The sequence below is a fragment of the Schistocerca piceifrons genome, chromosome 3 (assembly GCF_021461385.2).
Source record: "Schistocerca piceifrons isolate TAMUIC-IGC-003096 chromosome 3, iqSchPice1.1, whole genome shotgun sequence".
In the NCBI taxonomy this organism is placed as follows: domain Eukaryota; kingdom Metazoa; phylum Arthropoda; class Insecta; order Orthoptera; family Acrididae; genus Schistocerca; species Schistocerca piceifrons.
In genome coordinates, this window is record NC_060140.1 from 138,850,845 (window position 1) to 138,869,835 (window position 18,991).

Here is an 18,991-nt window from a genome sequence, read left to right on the forward strand (position 1 = left end):
TTGCTGCCTGGTATCATGCCATGAGGCGTTCGTTTGTTGCCTGTGCGACCTCATAAGAGGGTGCAATTTTCAAAATATCGTCTAAGGAAGGATTGTCCAGTTTGAGGACTGCAGTCTGCACTTCAGAATCGGGAGTCAGTTGGACCACGAAATCTCGGAGGAGAGAATCCACATATGAAGTTTTAAAACCCAGGTTGTACAAGTGAAACTGCGATGTCGATTCAACCATTGGAAATCTATCACATACGTGTGGTACAACTGACTGGGTTGACAGAACGTGAGGTCGGATGCAACCACATGGAATCATTGTGAAAATAATTGAACAGCAACAAACACATCTTCCCAAACGTGAGAACGACTGGATTTGAGAGTGGAGTCAGTGTCTTCAGCAAGAGAATCGTCTATGGGGAAGCCCAGGAAAGGAAGAGCAACCATTGGAGAGCATCATCTGAAACCTGAAAAGCAGCGAAGTGCTGTTTCTATTGCTTGAGCCTTGTCCCACAGGGTCAGCCATCGTTAATCGGATTTGGCATGTTAATGTTTAAGGGGTGGCCGGATGCCCTTCCTGCCACCACCCCGTGCCCACCAGGACGAAATTAATGTAACCCAACTGTCTGCGTCGAGTGTAATCCATGGAATAGTGTGAAAGTGTTCAGATGTCTGTGAGCCGTGTAACTGAGGCGGAACATGGGGACCAGCCCGGTATTCACCTAGCAGGATGTGGAAAACCACTTAAAAACCACATCCAGGCTGGCTGGCACATTGGCCCTCGTCGTTAATTTGCTGGACGGATTCGATCTGGGGCCGGCGCGCCTACCTGAGTCCGGGAAGAAGCGCGTTAGCTCTCTCGGCTACCCTGGCGGGTAGCGAAGTGCTGTTTCAGCCACTACAAATAGGCGTCCCAGTCCTCCTCTGCGTATTTAAATGGCGGAAACGAGAGTGGGCAGCACTCTTCCTGTAAGTGACCACAAACTGGATGGCTGGGAAACCAGAAACTGTAAGAGATCCTACAGAAGTTGAAATTGTTTTTGGAACTGCCATTGCTTATACTGCTGTTGGGACTGCTGTAGCAATTGCTGCTGCAGGAGTAGCTATTGATGTTCTGTGAGTTGCACGAGCTCTGCGACCATGGGTTGCACAAACCTTTTTAACTCGTCACCAGTTATAGTAACTGGAATCAGACAAAAACGGGAATGGCTCGAGAACCAGTGGAACTGGCCAACTGGCTGAGAGTGTCAACAGCAACCTGAGAAAGAGTAACAGGTGACAACATGAGAAAAAGACAGACAATGAAGATGGGATGAGAAAATAAGAAGTCCGGTGAGCTAATCAAGATTAAAAACTAAGACATCGCGAATTCAGAAACGAGATAACAATGTGCAGCGAGGTCAGTGCTGTAATGCAGAGAAATCGGAAGTGACTGCAAAGCCGCTGTTTCCCAGCTTTAAAGGGGAGACGTAGGCGCCGATAGGCTGCTTGGCATAGTATACTACTAAAGAATCATCCATAAAATACTTGAAAATAGTCTAAGGCTGAAGCTGTGCAACCGCACATGAAATAAAGAGAATAGCAGCTGAAGACATCATGAAATCATTCATTAAGTTTATTGCAGCTGCAGATAGTATGGGAATGAAAATCAGAGAGACCAGTTTGTTGATATTGTGACTTTATTGACAGAGCAACAACCTCACCTCTGCCTGCACTGCTTAATCACTATCAAAGTGAAATCCTTGAACCTGTTCTTTAAATTTTGGAGTCAGATGAAAATTGGATGGAGCCAAGCCTTGACTGTACAGTGAACCCAAGGTGTCGGATTGTTGCTGATGTCACTGCACTAGTGTATAGTCTGGGGTTGTCATACTCAGGCAGAGGGTGCTCCATGTGTGAAAAACTCTTCGAATTCGAAATTGGATTACAGCACACTCTTTCTGACGGACGACATAATTTAGTTAAACACCGCCATGTTACATGCTGCAGTTTGGAACCCTCTAGTAACAAAGGGCTGTGAATAATCAGATATAAAGAATAAAGGTGTAGAATGTTAATAAATAGCTTTATTTATTTAAAAAGCTTTGAGCTTTCACATGAAAAATTCAGAGGGATTACTTTTCAGCACACCATCATGTATTCTGGAATATTCAATATTTTGTACAAATAGCTACAACCAAGAGTTCAGTTGTGTTCTGGCTGTACATTGGTGTTCATCAAAATGAGCTTTCAGTGCTAAGCATTGTACTTCACTGACATCCTGCCTTTGAATTTGCACTGGGTTCTTTTTTACAGTGTGACATTGTTTGGAGGAGATGCCATGTACTTCAAAATACCTACATCACTGTGGCTCTGATTAGGCTATGTAAAAGCCGTCATCTACAAGGACAGGAACAGGAACACAATCAGTACATCTTTCCCATGGTCCATACATTCAGGATACCAGTGGATTACAAAACATCAGTAAGTCACCTGCACATCAGGCATCCATCAATGTTTTCTGGAAACGCTGGTCAGAAACCAATGAAATGGCTGGGAGGATTAATACAATGGGTGGGATGACATGATGTGTTTGGCAAATGTTTACTTTTATTTTGATGGCACATCTCAGCAGTGATTTAAGAAGAGCAAAGAGAAAGTCAATAGCTGGGATAAATTCCAGGCCAAACTGAAAAAAATGTTTGGCAAAAATCAGCAGCAAATCTGCTTGGCAGAACACTTTAAGAACAAGTTCCAAAGACATGGAAAAACCACAGTCCTATGCAACCCTATGCCAAATTCTGACTCCAAATAAGACAGAAACTGACAAAATCTCACAATGGATGAAATGAATCACAGAAGACATGTGGCAAACTCTTCTGATAAAGGGAACCACAGCAACATGGGTACCCATCAAGTGGTGCCAGCACATTGACAAAATTCAACAGGAAAAAAAAAGAAAAGGAATTTGATGAAAGAGGTATGACCGATTTCTGACTGTGGTCCTTAAGCAAGTTGTGGGAATCCACTATGACCTCAATTCTCTCATTTGCCAGGTTGTAAGAGAAGAGGCACAGCATTTTTGGCAAAAGAACTATTGGACTAAGTAAGCAAGAGATAGCAGCCTTGAATGTTGATCCCATATTGCAGGAGATAAAAGAGAATGTTGAAGAGGAGGGGTATCGATCATAGCACCAACTTCAGCCAGCAGTCGAACACACCAGCAAGGATGCGCTTGGATTATCCTGTGATGACTACAACATAAGTCCAAGATGGCCAAGTGCATCCTTGCTGGTGTGTCCTGGATTGTCCTGTGATGACTACAACATAAGTCCAAGATGGCCAGCATCTTACTGATGCAGATACAACCACCTCCTATTGCCAAATATAGCTCCCTGCAAATGGACAAATATTTGAAACATAAAGGCAAGGTGCCAGTATGCTCCCACTGTTGGCACCTTGAACACACTGTACACTATTGCAGAGAAAGAAGACAAGTTTTCAATGAATACTATTCCACCAGATGTCAACCAGCACAACAGTCCTATTCATTCCTGTCAACTTCAGACAATTACAGTCAATTTCATTGACTAATTTAGAATCCTGGAATATGTCTGGCTCAAACACACATCAGCTTTCATATGATGACCAAAACAACAGTATTTGTGCATCTGGTCCTGGTCATCGACTACTATGTCATAAGATAAGAACACGCTATTCAGTTTTATTTTCTTAGTTGGTGGAATATCACTGCTTTTGCTAAATTTTTGGTAGGTCATTCCATCAACACCATGTACGAGGTGCATTCAAGTTCTAAGGCCTCAGATTTTTTTTCTAATTAACTACTCACCCGAAATCGATGAAACTGGCATTACTTCTCGACCTAATCGCCCTGCAGACGTACACATTTTTCACAACGCTGACGCCATGATTCCATGGCAGCGGCGAAGTCTTCTTTAGGAGTCTGTTTTGACCACTGGAAAATCGCTGAGGCAATAGCAGCACGGCTGGTGAATGTGCGGCCACGGAGAGTGTCTTTCATTGTTGGAAAAAGCCAAAAGTCACTAGGAGCCAGGTCAGGTGAGTAGGGAGCCTGAGGAATCACTTCAAAGTTGTTATCACGAAGAAACTGTTGCGTAGCATTAGCTCGATGTGCGGGTGCGTTGTCTTGGTGAAACAGTACACACGCAGCCCTTCCCGGACGTTTTTGTTGCAGTGCACGAAGGAATTTGTTCTTCAAAATATTTTCGTAGGATGCACCTGTTACTGTAGTGCCCTTTGGAACGCAATGGGTAAGGATTACGCCCTCGCTGTCCCAGAACATGGACACCATCGTTTTTTCAGCACTGGCAGTTACCCGAAAGTTTTTTGGTGGCGGTGAATCTGTGTGCTTCCATTGAGCTGACTAGCGCTTTGTTTCTGGATTGAAAAATGGCATCCACGTCTCATCCATTGTCACAACCAATGAAAAGAAAGTCCGATTCATGCTGCCGTTGCGCGTCAACATTGCTTGGCAACATGCCACACGGGCAGCCATGTGGTCGTCCGTCAGCATTCGTGGCACCCACCTGGATGACACTTTTCGCATTTTCAGGTCGTCATGCAGGATTGTGTGCACAGAACCCACAGAAATGCCAACTCTGGAGGTGATCTGTTCAACAGTAATTCGGCGATCCCCCAAAACAATTCTCTCCACTTTCTCGATCATGTTGTCAGACTGGCTTGTGCGAGCCCGAGGTTGTTTCGGTTTGTTGTCACACGATGTTCTGCCTTCATTAAACTGTTGCACCCACGAACGCACTTTCGACACATCCATAACTCCATCACCACGTCTCCTTCAACTGTCGATATATTTCAATTGGTTTCACACCACGCAAATTCAGAAAACGAATGATTGCACACTGTTCAAGTAAGGAAAACGTCGCCATTTTAAGTATTTAAAACAGTTCTCATTCTCGCCGCTGGCGGTAAAATTCCATCTGCTGTATGGTGCTGCCATCTCTGGAACGTATTGACATTGAACACGGCCTCATTTTAAAACAATGCGCCTGTTTCTATCTCTTTCCAGTCCGGAGAAAAAAAATCAGAGGCCTTAGAACTTGAATGCACCTCGTAATATCTCATGTAATAGCTTGTATCTGGGTGAAAATATGTATACATGTTTGAAGTGAATCCCCTCCAGGTCTGTTAACAGTAATTGAATAAGATTAGTCTTCCTGCAATCAGAAGGTCCAACAATGAAAGTACATATATTATGGAGGTGGCAGAGAGACATTCATCATCTTCTTCTATTTTACAGTATCATTACATGGTCATTCAGTTACTACAAGACACTTGTGATGGGGATGCGTTTTACTCTCTACCATGTTGATGAACATAGTTACATTAGCATGTGGAGGTTTTTTATAGCCACACTTCTTTGTTTATAAGTTCTTACAGATAGCAGAATGTATGAAGATGCTTAAGTAAGATTGTAGTTCTATGCCTACATTTAATTCACACATTTCGTCTTCTTTCTGCACTGATGTGCAAAACCAAATCGCAGAGCTGAGTGATGGTTTCTTCTAATGGTTGAGTAATTTTGGACCATCTCCAACAGTTTGCTCCACATTCTCTCATAGAAGTGATAGGCATATGGCTGCCAGCTTTGCTGACAGTCTAGACTCTAGAGCAGTGGTCATCAAACTGCAGCCTGCAGGCCATGTACTTCATGAATCAAGTATTCATGCAACCCACAATTCTCAGTCTATTTTATAATAATATGCTACTGGCAACTAACAGCTGAATCCAAAAATATCAACTGACATTAAGAGCTTCTTAAGAGTGTCTTTTTCTTGTTCATAACAAACAAAAATCTTACTGAGACAGTAATATTTCAAGATGTGCTTAATTTTAATTGATGTTGGTGAATTCTGCAGTGAGCTGAGTAAAGTTTGTTGCTCATGTTAGGTGCAGAGTGATACATAGTGCAGCCACTGAAGGGCTCAAAGAAGTGAGAGGGGGAATATTTTATTGTTTGTCTTCCAATGCTGACAACCCATGAATGTTACAAGTAGCACTGATCAGCTGCTATGCTAAGAATGTAAAACAGAAGTAACATGGACTCACGAAAGTGCATTACAGAGATGGTTATCTTCAGATGTGGTATTGTATATTATATAGCATCTTGATAAATCCATTCAGTAATTCAGTGTACAGAAATGTACAACATGACATGGGACAAGTCAAATAGGTGATATATATATATATATATATATATATATATATATATATATATATATATATATATACAAAGATGTTGTAACTTACCAAACGAAAGTGTTGGTATGTTGATAGAGACACTAACAAACACAAACACACACACAAAATTCAAGCTTTCGCAACCCACGGTTGCTTCATTAGGAAAGAGGGAAGGAGAGGGAAAGATGAAAGGATGTGGGTTTTAAGGGAGAGGGTAAGGAGTCATTTCAATCCCGGGAGCGGAAAGACTTACCTTAGGGGGAAAAAGGGACAGCTATAGACTCGCACACACACACATATCCATCTGCACATATACAGACACAAGCAGACATATGTAAAGGCAAAGAGTTTGGGCAGAGATGTCAGTCGAGACAGAAGTACAGAGGCAAAGATGTTGTTGAATGACAGGTGAGGTACGAGCGGCAGAAACTCAAAATTAGCGGAGGTTGAGGCCTGGTGGGTAACGGGAAGAGAGGATATATTGAAGGGCAAGTTCCCATCTCCGGAGTTATGATAGGTCGGTGTTAGTGGGAAGTATCCAGATAACCCAGATGGTGTAACACTGTGCCAAGATGTGCTGGCCGTGCACCAAGGCATGCTTAGCCACAGGGTGATCCTCATTACCAACAAACACTGACTGTCTGTGTCCGTTCATACAAATGGACAGTTTGTTGCAGGTCAGCTGGTAAACCACGTGGGTGCTATCACTCGTGGCTCTGCCTTTGATCGTGTACAACTTCCGGGTTACAGGTCTGGAGTAGGTGGTGGTAGGAGGGTGCATGGGACAGGTTTTACACCAGGGGCGGTTACATGGGTAGGAGCCAGAGGGTAGGGAAGGTGGTTTGGGGATTTCATAGGGATGAACCAAGAGGTTACAAAGGTTAGGTGGATGGCGGAAAGACACTCTTGGTGGAGTGGAGAGGATTTCATGAAGGATGGATCTCACTGCAGGTCAGGATTTGAAGAAGTCATATCCCTACTGGAGAGCCGCATTCAGAGTCTGATCCAGTCCCGGAAAGTATCCTGTCTGGGTTTGAGGGGATAAGGAAGTGGCTCTGATTATTTGCTTCTGTACCAGGTCGGAAGGGTAGTTGCGGGATGCGAAAGCTGTTTTCAGGTTGTTGGTGTAATGATACAGGGATTCCGGACTGGAGCAGATTCGTTTGCCACGAAGACCTAGGCTGTGGGGAAGGGACCGTTTGATATAGAATGGGTGGCAGCTGTCATAATGGAGGTACTGTTGCTTGTTGGTGGGTTTGATGTGGACAGGTGTGTGAAGCTGGCCATTGGACAGATGGAGGTCAATGTCAAAGAAAGTGGCATGGGATTTGGAGTAGGACCAGGTGAATCTCATGGAACCAAAGGAGTTGAGGTTGGAGAGGAAATTCTGGAGTTCTTCTTCACTTTGACTCCAGATCATGAAAATGTCATCAATAAATCTGTACCAAACTTTGGGTTGGCAGGCCTGGGTAACCAAGAAGGCTTCCTCTAAGTGACCCATAAATAGGTTGGCATACGAGGGGGCCATCCTGGTACCCATGGCTGTTCCCTTTAATTGTTGGTATGTCTGGCCTTCGAAATTGAAGAAGTTGTGAGTCAGGATGAAGCTGGCTAAGGTAATGAGGAAAGAGGTTTTAGGTAGGGTGGCAGGTGATCGGCGTGAAAGGAAGTGCTCCATCGCAGCGAGGCCCTGGACGTGCGGAATATTTGTGTATAAGGAAGTGGCATCAATGGTTACAAGGATGGTTTCTGGCGCTAACAGACTGGGTAAGGATTCTGGGTGTTTGAAAAAGTGGTTGGTGTCTTTGATGAAGGATGGGAGACTGCATGTAATGGGTTGAAGGTGTTGATCTATGTAGGCAGAGATACGTTCTGTGGGGGCTTGGTAACCAGCTACAATGGGGCGGCCGGGATTGGGTTTGTGAATTTTAGGAAGTAGGTAGAAGGTAGGGGTGTGGGGTGTCGGTGGAATCAGGAGGTTGATGGAGTCAGGTGAAAGGTTTTGTAGGGGGCCTAAGGTTCTGAGGATTCCTAGAAGCTCCACCTGGACATCAGGAATGGGATTACCTTGGCAAACAATGTATGTAGTGTTGTCTGAAAGCTGACGCAGTCCCTCAGCCAAATACTCCCAATGATCAAGTACCATGGTCGTGGAACCCTTGTCTGCCAGTAGAATGACAATGGATCGGTCAGCCTTCAGATCACGAACAGCCTCGGCTTCAGCTGTGGTGATGTTGGGAGTAGGATTAAGGTTTTTCAAGAAGGATTGAGAGGCAAGGCTGGAAGTGAGAAATTCCTGGAAGGTTATATATATATATATATATATATATATATATATATATAGACACACACACACACACACACACACACATATAACATTGTTTCTTATAGTGAACATCACACTGAAGATACATGTGCATTCATAACAATATAAATTCAAATAATAATGCTGGTCATAATTACACAGTGAAAGCTCATTAATGGACAACAGTATATTTCTAATAAAACAGGTTAGTTTTGAAAGATAATGAAAATAATAATTTAGTTTATGATAGATCACTTTAAAGAAAGTCTTGTATGTTGTAGAAGCAATGCTTCATTAAGACGGCACTTAGCTACTTTTGTAAATTTTCTTAGTTCTTGAGTACTTTCTACTATTTTGGGGAGACGGTGGTACAGTTTGCTTCCCAGACATTTAACACTACTACTATACAGCTTAGTAGAATGGGGAGCTAGTCTTAACAACAGTGTCTCGACCTTGTGTCATGATAGTGATTATCCATGTTGCTGTGCAGCCTACTAATGTTTTGCTTAAAAAAATAGAGCAATTCAAATATATATATTGTCTAGGCAGAGGCAGCATGTTTAATTTTGTTAAAGAGTGATTGACACGTTTCTTTTTCCTTTTTTGCAGGATTATTCTAATTGCTTTTTTTGCAGTATAAATAATTTCTTTGATTCAGTACTATGATCCCAAAAAATAATTCCATAGAATAGTACTGAATGGACAAGAGCGTAATACATGCATGTCAATGTGCTGGCATTTAGCTCATCCCTTAGTGTGTGGAGCACAAAACAAACTTTGATTAGCCTGGTTGTAATCATGATGTGGTTTTTCCACGTGAAAGTGTCACTGATCTGAATCCCTGAGAATTTTGTCTCAGTGACAAATTCTACATTGCTTCCACTTAGTGTTTCTGTTGGAACCTGGAGAGTTCTGTTCTGAACGGTATGGAAAATTAGCGTATACTGTCTTTTTGGCATTGAGGATAAGTGTGTTTGAAGTAAGCCATGGGTCTAGTTGGGCTGTGTTTCTATAAACTGATGACTGGAAAGATTTGTCTGTATTTGAGGTAAGGACATCAGTATCATCAGTGAAGAGAAGCACAAAGGGTACGTCATCTGTATAAAGTAGAAAGAACAAGGGACCTAAAACTGAGCCCTGTGGCATGCTATGTATTATGACTTGCGTAGACGAGTGCAACCCATTTAGGATTCCTGATTAATTGACTTTATTTATATGAACAGACTGTGCTCAGTCTTTGATGTAAATTCTGAACCCTGATCCCATAAGAATTTAGCTTTTGCAAAAGTATGTTGTGATTTAACATGTCAAAAACATTTGTGAGGCCAAGAAACACACCTATAGCTCGGCATTTCTTTTCAATGAGATGTAGAGTAGTATCAATAAATTAATATATTGCGTCAGCAGTCGTTTTACTTCCTTGGAAACCATACTGAGCAAAAGAAGGAATGTTATTTTTTCAGAAAAATGATTTTAGTCTGGCAGCCATTGCGTATTCAAATATTTTGCTGAATACAGACAACGCTGAAACTTGACAGTAGCAGGTATCTTCCTTAAATCTCTTTTTATGTATGAATATGACTTTCGCTGTTTCAAGTTTTCTTGGGAATATTGCGTATGAAAATGAAGCATTTATTACATGAAACAGAGACTTACTAATTAGTTTGCTGCATCTGTGGAGAAGGAAGCAGGGCATCATGCCTTCTCCTGCTGATGATTGTTTTCTTTATTTTATTATAAATTATCTTTTCTATCTCTGCTCTCGATGTTGCTGATAAAAAACTATGTTGATGAAGTTATTGGGGATTGATTGAGGGGGAAATTACTTTTTAGATACTCTGTTAGTTTTTCTACAGTTTCAATGAAGCAGGAGTTAAATTCCTGAGTTATTTCCTCTTGGTCAATAATCAATGTTCCACTTGCTTTGAGTTTAGATTTACTAACACTATTGCTATTCCTATCTGTTTTTGCATTAATTATTTGCAACAAGCATTTGCTTTTATTATAAGAGACATTAGACATTGTGTAGTTTTTTTTTTTTTTTTTTTTTTTTTTTTTTTTTTTTTTTGCAGCATTCACCACATTTCTAAATAGTCTTTTGTACGTAGTGAATTACTTCTTAAATTGTTCACTTTTGCCAAGGTTAGTCCTATGATGGAGAAAAGCTGTCTCTTCCTCTTGGCTGAACTTAAGATACATGCTGTGATCGAGTTGGAGGATGCTCTGTTGCTACACATATGTTTTTGATTTTAAGGGAGATGGCAATTGAAACAGTAACAGAACATGTTTTAAAAAGTTTCAAATTGGTCATCTACTGTTTGAGAGTGGTATACACTCTCCCAGTTTTCTCTCTGCATATAACAGACAAACACTGTCTTTTACAAATATGCAGCTTCATCTATCTCTGAAGATTTTCCTTGAAAAGTGATGCACTAGTTTGAACTGTGGTAACACAACTGATGTTATTTTGACAGACTTTGTGAAGTGTGTAGTAATACACACAATTTGGGCATCTGACATTTCACTGTTGTTACTTATTAAGCATTCTGACTCATTTAGCTTATTCTTAAATCCCTTTACATTATGAAAACAGATTTTTGGGGCAGAGTAATATCCCACACCAACCAAAGCGTTTCCATGGGAAAATCTGGCGCTGTTTCATTTATTGAAATTGAATGTTTTGATTTGTTTATACCATTACTGTATGTCTGAACCTTAACTGAAATTGTTAAGTCTCAATGATGTGATTGCCACTACTGCTGATACCTCTGGTAATGATGGCTCCACTGTTTCTCATGATGATGCTGTTTCTGCTCATGATGACATCAGGCCCACCTATGGAATTACCCTCTTCACCTTTTCTCTGCTTGCCATGATTTCATTTACTATTTTATGTGTAAAGCTCTTTCCTTCATAATTCATGTGCATCCTATGCCTGGGATGCTGGCATCTGTCTAATTTGCCTACCGTACCCACCAAGGGGTCTTGCTGCTCTTTGGTGGGTTTGTACTTGGCTACCATGGGCCCTCAGCCTTTGCAACATCTTTCCTGTTCCGTGCTGCCTGTCTGTCCTCTTGCTATTCTTTTTACCCTCCCTTGAGGAACATGTCTGGGGTGTTTTTGGGAATGTTCTGCATTTCCCGTAGCCGACATAAAAACAGTCTCACCACTGTTTTTGGTTTATTTGTTTCCTTTCTTCATTCACCTTCTCCTATCCTTACTCTGTGTCTACTTTTGAGGCTCCTTCTTTTCTTCGTCCTCCTCCTGTGCTCCTCAAGGCCAGATCACGTGTCTGTGTAACAGGTGACTGGGTAATGCAAAATCCCCACCCCTGGGTTGTTAGGTAGGGTTTGCACATACCCCTTGGTACAGGCCAAGTCCAGGGAGGGTGATTCCTGAGCTGCTACCTTCCCAAATTTCTGACTGGTCCCTCTGTCAGGTGTTTGGGAGATGTGAACTGAGGTGTGAACAATCAGCTAAGGCAGGTGTGAGTCCCCCTCTGGGGGCGGGATGGGGGGGGGGGGCAGTTGGAAGGAGCGCACCCATCATTTTTGCAGTCCATGTCTACCAAACATTAAAGGAATGAAGCTCCTGATTGAAAGACGCCCCAGCTGCACAATGATTCTTCGTGGTTTCACGTACTGAGTTTGGTCAGTCCTTTGCAGCAGTAAATCCATTTCTAATTCAGAAAGGTGTTGATGCAATTGCCGTCCCTTTGAAATCCTTCTCTCGTTTATGCAATGCACTTAACTTTTGGAGACTACATCTGATTCTCAAGCACAACAACTGTTTGCCGCTTCACTTTTCTATGGATATCCTGTTTGTGTTGAGGCCCATACAACTCTGAATTCTTTCTGTGGTGTTATTTACACTAGGCTGCTCAATGGTCTGACCAAGGCAGAAATCCAAATGTACCTCTCTGATCATGGTGTCACTGCAGTTCATTGGGTGATAAAAAAAAGGTAGATGCATCCTTAGTGCCCACACACACTCTTTTTCTCACATTTGATAGAGTGGTGCTTCTGTCCACGATCAAAGCAGGCTATGAATTTATCATATTTCGACCATACATGCCAACCCCAATGCATTGCTACCAGTGTCATCATTTCAACCACATTCGAATGTCTTGTCGACACCCAGCAAAATGTGTAGCCTGTGGTAGGGATGTGCAACATGCCGATTGTCCGCCTTGTTCTCCATGCTGTATCAACTGCCTCCTCCTCTCAAGACTGTCCCATGTATCTCGATGAGCAGGCTGTACAGGAGATCAGGGTAAAGGATAAAGAGCCTTACCCAGTCACTCGCAAGTTACTGGTTAGTCCAAAGCCCTGTGTTTTACCATCTGGCACTTACAATACTGCTCTTGCTACATCTTGCTCCATGAAGGACATGGCCACACAGACATGCAACCTCAAATTCGTTGCCAAGGTTGTGGAATCGCCCAGTGTCATGGTAGCATTTCTGTCTCCTTGTCCAGCTGTGCAACAAGCCACCAAACATTCACCTCCTGGGACAAAATCATCTGCTACACAACCAGCAGGCCAGAGAGGATAGAAGGAATACTCCCATGTAGACTTCCTACATCCCTCCAGCCATCACACATATGAATCTTCCTCTGCCAACCAGAAAGGCTTCAAACAAAGGCAAACAGTCCTCTCCTTCACTGGCTCAGAGATTCTCTTCGATGGTGTCACCATGTGATATCCTTGCCTTGCTGAGCTTCACGTCGCTGGTGCACGCCGCCAATGTTTTTCTGCCCTGGACTCTGCAGATTAATAGAGGGAGAGTGCCAACACATCTGTACATCTCATGGAACAGGATCCTCCAGCCTCTGCACCCTGTAACAGTGAGTATTAGAAGGCTGGCACTTGGCAGCCACTGAGGTGACACCCCTTCATTTTTTCCCTCCTCCCCTTTCCTCGTTATGGCTCCTCTTCAAAGGAACGTTTGATCAAACAAAGAGGATTTATGGCTGCTCTTAGAATCCCAGCATCCACTTGTTCTCTGCCTCCACAAAACAAAATTGCATCCTCATGAATGCTTTGAGCTCTCGCATTTCTTCCCAGTCCATTTTGACTTTCCCCCCAAGGATGGCATTCCATCTCATCGAGGACTCATGCTGTTCATACAGGATGATGTTCATCGTCAACCTATCTCCCTGACTAAATGCCTTCAAGCTGCTACAGTTTGCCTTTTCCTTCCTCACTTGAACTTTTCCCTTTGTACCGTTTACATCCCTCCACCATCTGATGTCACCAGAGCAGACTTCCTGCAGATTATTGGGCAGCTACCTCACACCTTTCTAGTGCTCGTTGACTTTAATGCACACTATCCCCTTTGGGGTTCTCCCAGAACCTGTCTGAGAGCTGCCCTCTTGGTTTCTCAATCAACTTAACCTCCTCTGCCTTAATACAGGAAGCACCCACATTCCTTTCAAGCTCCTTGCACACCTGTTCCCATTTGGACCTATCCTTTGGATTGCCCAGCTTGCCCATCATTTTGAGTGGTTCGTTCTCTCTGACACATACTTGAGTGACCATCTCCCATGTGCTATCCATTTGCTGACTCCTACCCTACCTATGTCCACACCCAAATGGCATCTTACTGAGGCTGATCGGGGGCTTTACTTCTCTCTGGCGACCTTCAAATAACAATTCCCCAGTTGTAATGACTGGATGGAATATCTTACAAATGTTATCCATACTGTCGCAGAACATTCCATTCTTTGCATTTCCTCTTTACCTTGCCGTGTCCTGGTCCCTTGGTGGGCTGAGGCATACCATGACACAAACCTCCGATGGCTCTGTGGAACCAAGATCCATTCCCCAATTTACAGCCTGACAGTAGCAGACATTGTCATAGTGGACCCTATTGCTATCTCCAACACCTTGGACTGCCATTTTGTGGACATTTTGAGCTCCTCCCACTATCACCCTGTCTTCCTCCATTGGCAATGTGTGAAGAAGGCTAGGGCGATGCCCATCTGTTCTCAGAATCAAGAGTGAAACAATGCCACCTTTACTATGAGGGACCCAGATCATGCTCTCAGTTCATCCCGATCCTCTGCCCCAGGGCCAGACAGTGTTCACATTCACATGCTGCAGCACCTTTATCTTGCAGGAAAGTACAGCCGCATCTGGATAGAGGGCATGTTTCCCACACGCTGACATGAAGCCACTGTCATATCCATACCTACCCTCAGTAAGTACAAATGCCTTCCTTCTAGCTACTGCCACCATTTCTCTCACAAGTGGTGTTTGCAAGGTGATGGAACGTATGATTTATGCCCGGCTGGTATGGTGGCTTGAGTTTCAGAGTGTACTAACCCCTGCACAGTGTGGATTTCGAGAACGCCGTTCTGCAGTTGACCTTCTTGTCACTTTATCTACCCATGTCATTAATGGGTTTCTGTGGAAATCCCGCACTGTGGCTGTCTTTTTCAATTTGGAGTAAGCCTACAACACCTGGTGGAGGGCTGGTATCCTCCGTAGTCTTTACACATGGGGCTTCCATGGCTGCCTGTCCCGTTTCCTTCAGGACTTTTTTTAAAGGACTTAGTTTTCAAGGTACATGTGGGTTCTACCTTGTTGGACTCCTTTATCCAGGAAAACAGTGTGCCTCATGGTTCCATCCTGATCACTCTCCTCTTTGCTATCACCATTAACCTGTCTCCCGCCAGGCATCTTCAGCTCCCTTTTCATTGATGATGTTGCGACCTATTATCATTCTCCACAGACATGTCTCATTGAGCAGCTTCTTCTGTGATGTCTTGATCATCTTTACTCATGAAGCATTGACAACGGCTTTTCTTTTTCCACTGACAAAACCGTTTTTATGAATTTCTTGTGGCACAATTGGTTTCTTCCATCTTTACATCTTGGGCCTGTTGCTCTTCTGTTCGTTGAAACTATGAAATTTGTGGGGCTCATGCTAGATAGATCCATGTGTTGTACCTTGCAGCCTGCTGTATGTAGTCCCTCAATGTTCTACGTATCCTCAGTGATACTTCCTGGGGAGCAGATCAAACCACCCTTCTCCATTTGTACGGGACCCTTGTCCATTCAAAACTAGACTATGGGTGTTTCGTTTATGCATCTGCACATCCATCCCTCTTACACCATCTCAATACTATGGCATCTGTTTGGTCACTGGTGCCTTATCACACTAGCCCAGTTGAGTATCTATGCAGAAGATGCTGAAGTACCACTGTCCTACTGCCATGACTTTCTCCTCAGGAGTAATCATGCCATTTGTCTGCCATGCATGGCCACCCATCCTATGCCTCCTTTTTCAATGACTCCTTTGATCACCAGTATGGGGTGTGTCCCTCTTCACTCTTACCTCCTGGAGTTTGCTGTCAGCTCTTGCTCCAGCATCTTAACTAAACTCTACCTGCAACTTTCCCGGTGGGCATAAACCCTTCACCACCTTGGCTTCATGTGGCAGCCCATGTTCATCTTGACCTTCATTCACTTACTAAGACACTACCCCAGCCTTGCTCTATTGCCTCCAGTTTCACGGCCTTCATGTAGGACTTTGCAATAGTACCCTTGTGTACACTGATGGCTCTTAGATTGACCATGGTGTCAGGTGTGCCTTTGTCATTGGCACTGATGTTTTTCAGTACTGACTCCCTTCACACTGCTCCATATTTAGATCAGAGCTTCTCGCCCTGTATCATGCCACACAGTACATCTGGCGACACAGGCTTTTCAATTGCATCATCTGCTCTGACTCTCTCAGTGCCCTTCAGAGCCTCTGTGTGCTGTACACCATCTATCCCTTAGTGCAACACGTCCAGGAAAGCTTGTTACTCGCTCACTCTTGATGGAGCCACTGTGATGTTTATGTGGATTCCTGATAATGTCAGTCCTTGTACCACAGCCCATTAGTTCTTACATACCCTCTGATGATCTCTGTGCTGCTGTCTGACAGCAGGTGGTGTCCCTTTGGCATCACCACCAGTACTCCCTTCACAGGCACAAGCTCTGGGTTATCAAGCCTCTCCCAGCTGTTTGGACGACCCCCTCTCAGTCCTCTTGCCATGAGGAGGTTATTTTAGTTAGGATGCACATCGGGCACTGTCTTTTTAGCCATCACTATTTGTTAAGTGGTGCTCCCCCACCACTTTGTACTCACTGCACTCAATCTTTGACAGTCCACCATTTCCTGATGGAATGCATTTTTTAATCCCTTACATTCTCATTTGTGTTTGCCACATGAATTATTGGCTGTTTTAGCAAATGACATGCAGGCTCTCAACCGCGTTTTACTTTTTATCCATCATAGCAATATGGCAAGAGCCATTAACTTTTATTTCAAGACCCCATTTCTCTATGGCGTATTTCATAGACCTTTCTCCACATCTCTGTTTTTAGCTGTCTTCTCTTCCATTGTTTAGGATTAATGTGTAGTCATGTTCTACAGTTCTGACATGGGCGCATATGATCCTAGCTGGTTTTGTGCCATAAAACAAAACAATAATTTGTCTATATCGAGGGCACTGCATTATCTGAACAAAGAACACATCTGTTTTATTTTAATGTTAGTTTTCTGTATTTGTTTGTTCACATAGAAGTGATTCATTAAGTTACATTTGTGTGGTAATGTTGCAACATTGTACTGCATTGTTTATTATGTTCTAGGAACTTTTTTAGTTCTGCTAGACAGTTACCTGCTTCACTTTTTACATCATTTGTACCTAATAGACACACCATATAATCACTTTTTGTTAACATTTTGTCATGAGGGCTGACCCCCATACTCTTTTGTTGTTGCTCCTGGCTTAAAAGTACATGTCACATAGCATTTCCTGTGTTCTTTGAAAGGTCTTGTCATGTTTCTACTGTGGCTGTCCATTAAAAATAATATGCTACTGTCATGTTTGTAATGTACATTTTTGTTAACAGTGTCTTTAATATTCATTTCATGATTATGTGGAATGAATAATATGAACAGCTTCTCACCATCACTGTTTTCTCCTAATACTGAATTCAGACTTTTTTTACCGTTCTGTTGACATAGTTGGTTTCAATGTTCATTTTCAGTTACCAGTATTGGCCCAGTCTCATCACTGATGGAAAAAGGATGACATTCATTTTTAACTGCCATTCATTCAATGCTTTCACTTTCTGGTGATTTCTTTTGTGTTCGCAGTTTTGTTTTTGTATGGTATTTTAGTCCACTCATTAGGATTTTTTGGCAGAAAAGAAGTGTACTTTTTTTGCCGCACAGTTCATTCATTTCTTTTCAGTTTGAACATATCACTGCTCAGTGCACTAATGATTAAATGAAGGCTAGAAACATGCTCCTTTAACTTCATGATTTCATTCCTACAATTTGCACAAACTTTGCTTTTACTGTCATTATTTTCATTTTTTGTAAGAACACTATTCACTCGCATCTTTGTAGCAAGTAATATGCAATCAAATTAAGGCTGTTTTAATACAGTGCAATAAGTAAAAGAAAAATGTCATTCAAAACATCATAAGAGATACTTACTTCCAAAAAAGACAAGCATAATACAACAGATAAAGCTGACTTATAAGCCATTTTATGTATAAGCCTATCACCCAACTTTCTGTCCCTTTGTGACAATTATGAATTAATTAAGTTATTTTAATCAAAGCCATCTCTGTCATTTGGGAGCCTGTGCAGCAGTGAGACATTGGTGTCGGAGTATCATGTGTAGATACATTTATAAAATGAGAAATTTCATATTTCTGCTTTATGACTTAGTTTCAACAGCAGACTAATCTATGGGGACTGAATGGAGGTTTAACTGGAAAAGATATGCTGCTGACAGAGAATAAATATTCTCCAAACTGATTCCTTGCAACTGCCACAGAAATCTCCATGGAGACAAAACAGGATAACAGTTCAAAGCTATGTGGGAACACTGCAAATGTCCACAGGAACAAGCACCATTTATTATTTTACACTTCTCATGATCATCTCTTGGATTCAAACACCACCTTCAGCTAGCTAATAGATCCACTGATTGATACAAAAGCTGCTTCAATGTCAACCAGTTGAGTGCTAGCATATGGGCATACAAGCCTTCCCAGTAAGGTGGTGTAAGGTCATCGCATTGAACGTAGATTATGCTGAAAAAATAGGGTTTTGTAGCCAAGAGATTGGGGAATAATATGGAGTATTGGAATCCTGAATAAAACCAACCTGCTTTCAGAAAAAAAGGTGTCACATTACTTATTCAATGCCCCTTGTAGTACAGGAATGATCAATGTTATTCAGGAGCTGACTCACAATGAGCAAACAAAACACTGCAAAATGTCAGTCATTCTATTTTCTGGCTTTTGTTTAAAGCTTGATAACCATGTATGACTTTTTTTAACCTTGCCCATAGAACACAAATGCTATACATCATGTAAATGCTCATATGTCAACACATCTCATAATGCTTTATTCAACTAAAATGTGTCACCAGATTAATCATCAGGCCTGGTGATGGCTTTCCTG